Source organism: Hemibagrus wyckioides, linkage group LG07, assembly GCF_019097595.1.
Source record: "Hemibagrus wyckioides isolate EC202008001 linkage group LG07, SWU_Hwy_1.0, whole genome shotgun sequence".
Classification (NCBI taxonomy): domain Eukaryota; kingdom Metazoa; phylum Chordata; class Actinopteri; order Siluriformes; family Bagridae; genus Hemibagrus; species Hemibagrus wyckioides.
Window position 1 is genome coordinate 181,819 of NC_080716.1, and position 9,243 is coordinate 191,061.

General features: G+C 38.9%; 3 non-coding genes across 3 annotated transcripts; 2 read left to right on the plus strand and 1 right to left on the minus strand.

Moving 5' to 3' along the window:
- The first annotated feature begins 3,525 nt into the window (after positions 1-3,525).
- On the plus strand, positions 3,526-3,607 carry trnal-uag (transfer RNA leucine (anticodon UAG)). Its single transcript has one exon. It is a non-coding gene; the product is annotated as a tRNA-Leu (tRNA).
- Positions 3,608-3,930: 323 nt separating this feature from the next.
- trnas-gcu (transfer RNA serine (anticodon GCU)) lies at positions 3,931-4,012 on the plus strand. Its single transcript has one exon. It is a non-coding gene; the product is annotated as a tRNA-Ser (tRNA).
- A 3,069-nt stretch (positions 4,013-7,081) lies between these two features.
- Positions 7,082-7,153, minus strand: trnap-ugg (transfer RNA proline (anticodon UGG)). The gene has a single exon. It is a non-coding gene; the product is annotated as a tRNA-Pro (tRNA).
- Positions 7,154-9,243: the final 2,090 nt, after the last annotated feature.

Sequence of the window (9,243 nt, forward strand, 5' to 3'; positions counted from 1 at the left end):
TATTTTTTAACCTGTGGATTGTTGCTTTTACATGGCTTTAAGCCTCTTCTTCTTCTTTCTGCATGTAGACTCATCAGAGCATCTAAAGAAATCCCCAAGAAGATTGAATACCAAAATAAGGAAAAGCTACTTTTAAAAGTTATAATAATCCCTCTCTAAACCAAATATTATACCATTAATGAATGCAAAATATTTAACTAATTTTTACTTTTCAGCCATTGATGAACTGCCAGACAAAGACATCAGATAGTATTGCTGCCTCACAGTTCCATGGTCCCCAGTTCGAGATTGAGCTCAGGTTTCCCTCATTTCCAGTGTTGCTAAGAAAAGCTATAGATCTCTGAACAGGATAAAGTGGTTAATGAAGCTTAAAAAACAATTAGCTATCTCCTAATAATCCAACATTTGTCAAACTATAACATATTTATGAACCCTTTATAAATTGCAAGAGAGACAGAATTCGCCAAAAATAGCATGTAAATAGCAGCTCAACATCATCAGCAGAACTGCTTTCAATATAACAAAACTGTGTGAAAGTTTTTGTACAGTGCAGCTGGATTTCCTGTCACTGTGGGCGCCAGAGCACAGTAGTATAGAGCAGAGTCTGATACAGCAGCAGAGGAGATGATCAGATCCACTTGTTTAGTTTTATCATCAGCTTTAGCAGACATTCTTGGGTCAGTGTTGGAAATTGGATTTCCTTTTTGGTCAACAATAAGAAGGAACTCTGGTTTAGATTTTGGATATTGCTTGTACCAGTGCAGGTAGTTTCCTGTAAAGCTTGATTTGTATTTGCAGGACAGAGTAACATCATCACCTTCATCTACAGCTTTATGAGGGAAATCTGGCTCTATTGAATCTGCCATGGAGTCACCTGTCATAGAGAAGAGATCATAATGCTCTTAAACTTTAAATAATCAACAGGAAATACTTAAGTCAGACCCACACTCTGCATTTTCACACTGCATCACCACACAGACTAATATTTAATATAATATAGTTGATATTTCTGTAATAACAAAAAGTCAATGTTAACTCACCTAGTGAAAGGCACAGATACATGAATATAACAGTGAACATGATGACTGGTCTTAGCTCAGTGAAAATAGTGGAGATCTTTCTGTAATCTAATATGTTAACACCATAAAGCTTCAAAATTGCTCCACCCCACAGCATCACATGACAGTGTCACCAATGTTGTTGTCAGATTGTTGATTCTTACTGAAACATCCTGGCTTTACATTCAGCCTCATATGGGGAACCTGTCCAGAGGACATTTAAGTAAACACATACTGAAAGTAGGAAATTAATGTATTCATGTTATTTTACATATGTTAGTGATATCTCTAAATTAGAGAAAGTTTGTGTAAACACCAGCAGCAGATAAATGTTAGAAACACTAAGTGGAAGAGAATATGATTTATTTAAGAATGAGGAAGAAATGAGTATTTTCCCTTGGTAATTAAGGTTGAATTAATCCCTTATTTCTCAGCTCTAACAGTTAAATCTGAAAATAAAACTTTCCTGTATTCACAATAGCATCAGAAGAAGAGAAAGAAGAATAAAGGCACATTCACATATAAGTTTCTAGTTTTTAATGTTTCTGACACAGCAGGTGTCAAAGAAATGACATTAGATGAGAATTTATTCTTATGACAGTTTAGTGTTAAGTGGACAGTTGTGTTGTTTAATCAGAATGATATCTCTGAAATTATCTTAGGCACTAAGAGTAACCAGGGCAGGGGTTAGGATATTATATCAGCAGTATGTATGATAGAAGAACAAGTATACTCTATGTCTCAGAGAATGTGAGCAGGTTGTGTGGTGCTCTGGTTCTAGACCAACATTAAGATAAGTGACTGCGCCATCTTGTGTTCACTGAAGAGAAAAACCTTAACACCAAAAAAAATTGTTTTTGAACTTACCAAATATGTGCAGAAATATAATTGAAAAAAAAAATTGTTTCTCTCTCTCTCTCTCTCTTTCACACACACACACACACACACACACACACAGCCATTTGCTCACCCATTCACACCTAGGGGCAATTTAACATTATCAATCAATCTACTTAGACTAGCTTTATTTAGATATTACTTCAAACTTGTTGCAAAATATACACTAATAATATTAAAAATTAGATGATTTTTCAGTAAGTGGCAATATACAGTATCTCACAAAAGTGAGTACACCCCTCACATTTTTGTAAATATATGGCAACCTGTAGCTCTGGTGAACTCCATGCCCAAGAGGGTTAAGGCAGTGCTGGTAAATAATGGTGGCCACACAAAATATTGACACTTTGGGCCCAATTTGGACATTTCCACTTACGGGTGTATTCACTTTTGTTGCCAACGGTTTAGACATTAATGGCTGTGTGTTGAGTTATTTTGAGGGGACAGCAAATTTACACTGTTATACAGGCTGTACACTCACTACTTTACATTGGAGCAGAGTGTCGTTTCTTCAGTGTTGTCACATGAAAAGATATAATAAAATATTTACAAAAATGTGAGGGGTGTACTCACTTTGTGAGATACTGTATGTCCATGTGTCCATACAGCCCTAAAACATCAGGCATGTGTGGCTTGGGGTGCAGTCAGAATTCTAATTCATCCCAAAGTGTTGAGTGGGTTTGAGTTCAGGGCTGTGTGCAGGTAACTCATTTTATTCCACACCAAACTTGTAATAAACATCTTCATTGAGCTGGAACATGTTTTTGTAAGAATATAAAAACATCCTATACAATTGTGCAGCAGTTTGGAGAATGCCCACATACTGGTGTGATGGTTAGGTGTCCACAAATATAGCCATATTGTACATATTCAGGACTTTGTTAGAATTAGTATTGTTGTAATAATGTTGTAATAACTGGTTGTGCATGTCAATAAAGAAACATATGTAAAAATATGTTAATATAAATACTGAACCCTTCTCAATATCTCAGTACCTCAGGTTATGGACTCTCCTTTCATACATATGCATACTTGTACCCTATTTTAAAGGGCTACTGCAATATAAGCAGAACATTCATAAAGCTGCAACAAAATGTTCCCAGTTATATATTTGCTTGAAATCTAATTTGTGCAAAGCCAATATTAAGTTATAACTTGTACTCAATTCACAGACAGATTAAAGTGCACAGTAGAATTGCACATTTTATTAGGTAGAATGTGTGTGTGTGTGTGTTCAGTGATTGTTTGCAGTCCGAATGGCCCAGGGGAAGAAGCTGTTTGTAAGTCTGGTGGTGTGAGACTTTGTTGACCTGAAGCGCCTCCCAGATGGCAACAGGTCAAACAAGTGATGAGCAGGATGTGAGGAGTCTCCTGTGATGGCCTTGATTTTGCTGAGGCAGCAGGACCTGGACATGTCATCCAGGGAGGGCAGAGGGCAGCCGATGATTTTTTGAGCTGTTTTTCACCCTCTGCACAGTTTGTCTGTCCTCATCTGTGCAGCCTGTGTACCACACACCCAGACAGTATGTCAGTGTGCTCTCCACAGAGGTCTATAAGTACTGAGCCGTCGGGTAGTGTGGCCGAGTGGTCTAAGGCGCTGGATTTAGGCTCCAGTCTCTTCGGAGGCGTGGGTTCAAATCCCACCGCTGCCAGCTGAGCCTTTTCAAGGCAGTGGTTGTGGGCTCTGGCACCACAAAGGCTTTACAGGGGTGTTGGCTCCTGTGCCTTCTGCAAATGTGCTTAAGAGTTGCCATTAGCTGGCTGTCTGGCTGCAAAAAAAAAAAATGAGCTCACACGGTACCGGAGCCCCCAGACCCAGGTGCTGAAATAGCTCCCAGGGTTTGGCAACTGGTGTCAACGCCGGCTGCTCCGTTTCACACCTTGCTTTTTCAAACAGCAAGTCCAAACAACCACTCCTCTACGGAATTGTTGCGGTCTCTGTGGACATTTGGTGGTGGGTGCCACACCTGCGTCTGACGAGGTGGCCGAGTGGTTAAGGCGATGGACTGCTAATCCATTGTGCTCTGCACGCGTGGGTTCGAATCCCATCCTCGTCGCTTGTGTGCCCTTTAACCTCCTCTTTACCACAACTCTTGCACGCGCAATGCATCGGAGTGATAGAGGGGATCAAGAAAAGCTAGCCCTGGGTCTAGGTGTTTCGCAACCGTGGGCTGTATTTCCATGTTGGTTGGACACAGATGCTGTAAGGCTGACGGGTCGCCACTGGAGATCCATGCAGATCAATGCAGTGCACAGTCCCGAAGACAGCGGCCCGGATCGTGCACCTTTATATATCTCATCAAAACCAGATGAAATATCTAATTGGTCTAGATTAACTGAGTGTGTTAAAGATATTAGAAATTGGATGGCCGAAAATTTCCTATTATTAAACTCTGACAAAACGGAGATATTACTTATTGGCCCAAAAACTAGTACACAGAAGCTCTCACAATTCAGCTTGCACCTAGAAGGATGCACTGTTACTACTAGCTCAACAGTGAAAGACCTGGGTGTAATATTAGACAGCAACTTATCCTTTGAAAACCATATTTACAATATCACAAAAACAGCCTTCTTCCATCTTAGAAATATTGCCAAGCTTAGGAACATTTTATCTGTATCTGATGCAGAAAAGCTAGTTCATGCATTCATGACCTCCAGACTGGACTACTGTAATGCATTACTAGGTGGTTGTCCTGCATCTTCAATAAACAAGCTACAGTTAGTCCAGAATGCAGCCGCCAGAGTTCTTAACAGATCAAGAAAATATGATCATATAACCCCAATATTATCATCCCTGCACTGGCTACCTGTTAAGTTTAGAATTGACTATAAACTAGCTCTACTCTCATACAAGGCTCTAAATGGTTTAGCTCCCACCTATCTATCCAGTCTTCTAACACATTACAATCCACCACGCTCTTTAAGATCACAAAATTCTGGACTTCTAGTAGTTCCCAGAATATCAAAGTCCACAAAAGGAGGTAGAGCGTTTTCGTATTTAGCTCCAAAACTCTGGAATAGTCTTCCTGACTGTGTTCGGGGCTCAGACACAGTCACCCAGTTTAAAAGTAGACTAAAGACTTATCTCTTTAGCCAGGCATACATCTAACACTTCCCATAACCTTGCACGCCAGTACATCTGATTAAATGCACATTCAGCTAGTACTGCTAATATTATGAACAGCAGCTACGCTAATGCTGTTCCATTGTTTCCTTTCTTCTACCCATCCCGAGGCATACAGAGACTGTGCCGGCTCCAGTGGCATCCGGAGATGGACCAGCTCCAGCTGGGTTCTGCTTGTGAGGATTGGAATATTCAAGCAGTGCCATGGACAACAACCTCCTTATTGATTCACATAACACTATACACATGCTGTATCTACATCACACAATTGTCACCCAAATGAGGATGGGTTCCCTTTTGAGTCTGGTTCCTCTCAAGGTTTCTTCCTCATACCATCTAAGGGAGTTTTTCCTTGCCACAGTCGCCTCAGTCACCTCAGGCTTGCTCACTTGGGATAACATCTAGGACTGTTTGTCTGTTTGTCTGTTCATATGTTTGTTGTTTTTTGATGTGGTTTCTCATGTAAAGCTGCTTTGAGACAATGCTCTTTGTTAAAAGCGCTATACAAATAAAATTGAATTGAATTGAATTTATTGCAACAGACTGGGATGCAAGTTCATATCAGCAAACCTTGTCAACAAGAGCTTAAGCCTTTCAAACCTTTCCTGGGTTTGGATCTTGAATCACGTCTGGTAATGGAAGCATGCGTGGTACAACCATTGTGACCGCCTGCCAGAGTGCCTCTCTTTCCCGACCTGGCAGGCCTCCCTTGACCACAGCCCCACAACCCTCCAAGTGCATGGGTAGCGTCGCCAAAAAAAAACATGGTTATTAATTAATGTAATTAATTAACTGATTAAATATGATTGTGATAGTTAAAACTATTGATAAACTGATGAAAATGAATGACCTGTAACTAGAGTGAGAATCAGTGGTATGTATCTCACTATGTACAGTAAGTTGTATAGTTGATCCATTTCTGAACACAGCTCTGTGAGGATTCTGTATAATAGTGCTGTATGTGCTGAACTTTACACGTCTCTAGAAGGACACACCCAGGAAGTGATGCAGTTTTAGTGTTATTTTGGACAGATCACTTCACACAGTGTCAGTGACAGAAATCTAGAGTCATTATGGCTGGTGTTGTATTTCAAGATTCATCATCTATACAATACTATAAGCCTTTATCTGTTTGTGTGGTTTTTAAATTATTTGTACATTTATAAATAATTATGATAATTTGCTGTGGAAAATCATAGGAAACTGATCCAGATTTAAACAAAATCTCTCATAAGTAAATTTGCTGTGTCTATAACCAAAAGGTAATTAAATTCAGTTCAATTCAATTCAGTTCACTTCATTTTTATTTGTACATCACTTTTAACAATGGACATTGTCTCAAAGCAGCTTTACAGAAATACAGAAATTCAGAATAGAAATTACAAAGTTGAAAATTAACTTTACCCCTAATGAGCAACTCTGAGGCAACAGCGGCAAGAAAAAACTCCCTGAGACGATATGAGGAAGACTCAAATGTGAACCCATCCTCATCTGGGTGATACCAGAGAGTGTGATTATGAATAAATTACCTTCTAATTGTATATTATCAAACATTAAAAGCAGCAGAGGAGATGATCAGATCCACTTGTTTAGTTTTATCATCAACTTTAGCAGACAGACGTGGTGGCATAGGGATTTACCTTTTACCCTCCTTTCTGAAAAGATCAATGATAACTTACCTAATGAAAGCCACAGACACATGAATATAACAGTGAACATGATGAATGGTGTTAGTAAAATGACAATATTCTGAGGTCTTTCTGTACTCTATTATATTAATATTTCAGAGGTTCATGTCTCCACAAAGTGTGACACTCTCCATCCCGCTCCCTGTATTCCAGAGATAGGCTCCAGGTTGGAGCTTTAATTTTCAGAGGTAGTTACAGTGGGATTTGAACCTCCTTGGACCTCTGGAGAAACAAGCTTCCAAGCGAGAACCAAGCCGGCAGTGCAAGTTTCCATTAGTTTTATCCCACCCACTCTCTTCCATGTAAAACCAGGGCTCGTCCGGGATTTGAACCCGGGACCTCTCGCACCCAAAGCGAGAATCATACCCCTAGACCAACGAGCCAGGTCGTCCCTGTTCAGCTTGCTGTGTGCCAATGGAGGTTCACTGTACTCTGTAACTCTCTGTGACCTTCCAGTTCATATGGACTGGGGTCCGAGTAAAAGGAACTCGGTTACACAAAGTCAAGTTAACAATAAAGCGAGGCTCCTGTGGGATTCGAACCTTTTTGGAATGCAGACGCTAAGTGTGAACCAAGTAAGCAGCTCTTGCCATTGGGCCAAATATGTCATTAATCTCGGTGGACATGAAGATCAAAATCAATTCTTGTAGAACAAGCTTACTTTAGTGTCAGGTGGAGGTTTCAGTATAGGTCAAGTTTACAGGATTGTAGCTTCTTTGCTGGAAACTGTACTGTTGCTCCAGTATAGCTTGGTGAATATTATGAGGCTTCAAGTAGTTTCTGTGATATTTGCAGTAAGTTTAAAAATGATTCCAGTTGGTAATAAAATTGAATTAGCTGGTTGCTAAAGAAACTCAGGTGGCTGGTGGGGTATGGTTTGGTAACTGTTACAAGGTCTCATCTGTTCGATAGGGTGACACTAGGAAGCTGTAATGTTGTCCCATGTGGTTGCTATGGATTTTAAAAAAATATTTTAGTATGATTTATGTCATTTACAGGGTTGTTACTGTAGTCTTAGATTTCTGTTCTTGGTGAACAGGAATGAAACCCCATGTGGTCTTTAGCTGTTGTAGCTCATCTACCTCAAGAATTGATTATGGGGCACTATTTCAGTAGAGCTTATTTATTTCCTGATTGTGTGATGGAAACTGTGTTTGTATTTTCCACAATTCTTATTCTTAGTTATACATACTTTCAGGTATCCTGTAATTCTCAAAAATATATTAAAGACCCTGCAAAGACACACATGATGAACACATTAAATAGCATGCTCAGTAAAACAAACAAACAAACAAGCAAACAAACAAACAAATAAATTAAAAAAAAAAAAAAGTCAAATCAGCTGCTTGTCAAAAAAGTTTACAATATCCAAATTTTCCAGCATGTGATCTTTACACTGTCATTAAGTAAATAAACCATCACACCTGCCACTATTGTTTATGAGAACTGCACTTAATACTGCAGAGGGAGTGAACATGTGGCTTCTTCAAACACACACCTAACTTTTCTATCAGTATTTGGATTCACTTAGAATGTTTTGTCTATTGAATTCAAATAAAGTATTCATATATGGTTATATACATATATTTCTACTGGATCAATAATTCTTTCATGTTTGAGGTCTCTGTAGATTTTTGGACAGTGAAGTTGACTTTCCTGTCACTGTGGGCTGCAAGGCGCAGTAGTACAGTGCAGAGTCTGATACTGAAGCAGGCGAGATCTCCAAATCCACACGCTTCAGACTCTTATGAACTTTAGCAGACAAATGAGGATGAGGAGTATCACCTGTCTGATTCCCTCCCGATTCCGTCAACAGAACGAGGAATTCTGGTGCTGCATTGGAATATTGTCCATACCACTGTAGATTGTTCATAGAAACAGTGTATTTATAATCACAGGAGAGTGTAACTGCTTGCTCCTCTTTACCATAGACAGCAGAAGATGTTGGAGTAATGCTGTCCTGTGTGCTCTCACCTGAAGAGGACATTTATTTCAGAATATTATCATTTTATATTATACAGTATACATACAGTACATGCTTACAATCTAAAACACTCACACATGGAAACATTTCTTTACTAGTTATAAAACATTTAAACATGATATATGGGGATATATAAAATATAAGCTTACCTATGAACATGGTAAAAAAACAGAAACATACAGAAAATCATCATGTTTTAATTTCCTCTGTTCTTCTGAAAGTTTCCTTTTTATGTTACAGTAAATGTCAAGTTTCCTTCTACTCTGTCTTCAGTGAAGCATCTAAGCATTTCTTGTGTACAAAGCCTCAACTGTAGCTTCCCTCTGTTTTAACCAATCAGAGTGCAGGATGTGCCACATTATGTAAAATACATACACATGTTCTAAAAGAATTTAATGAGCAAAAGATTCATATATTTAGTTCCTGTATTTCCTATTTCTATGAACTTAAACCTTTTCTAATCTACAAAATATATTGTTGCAATTACAA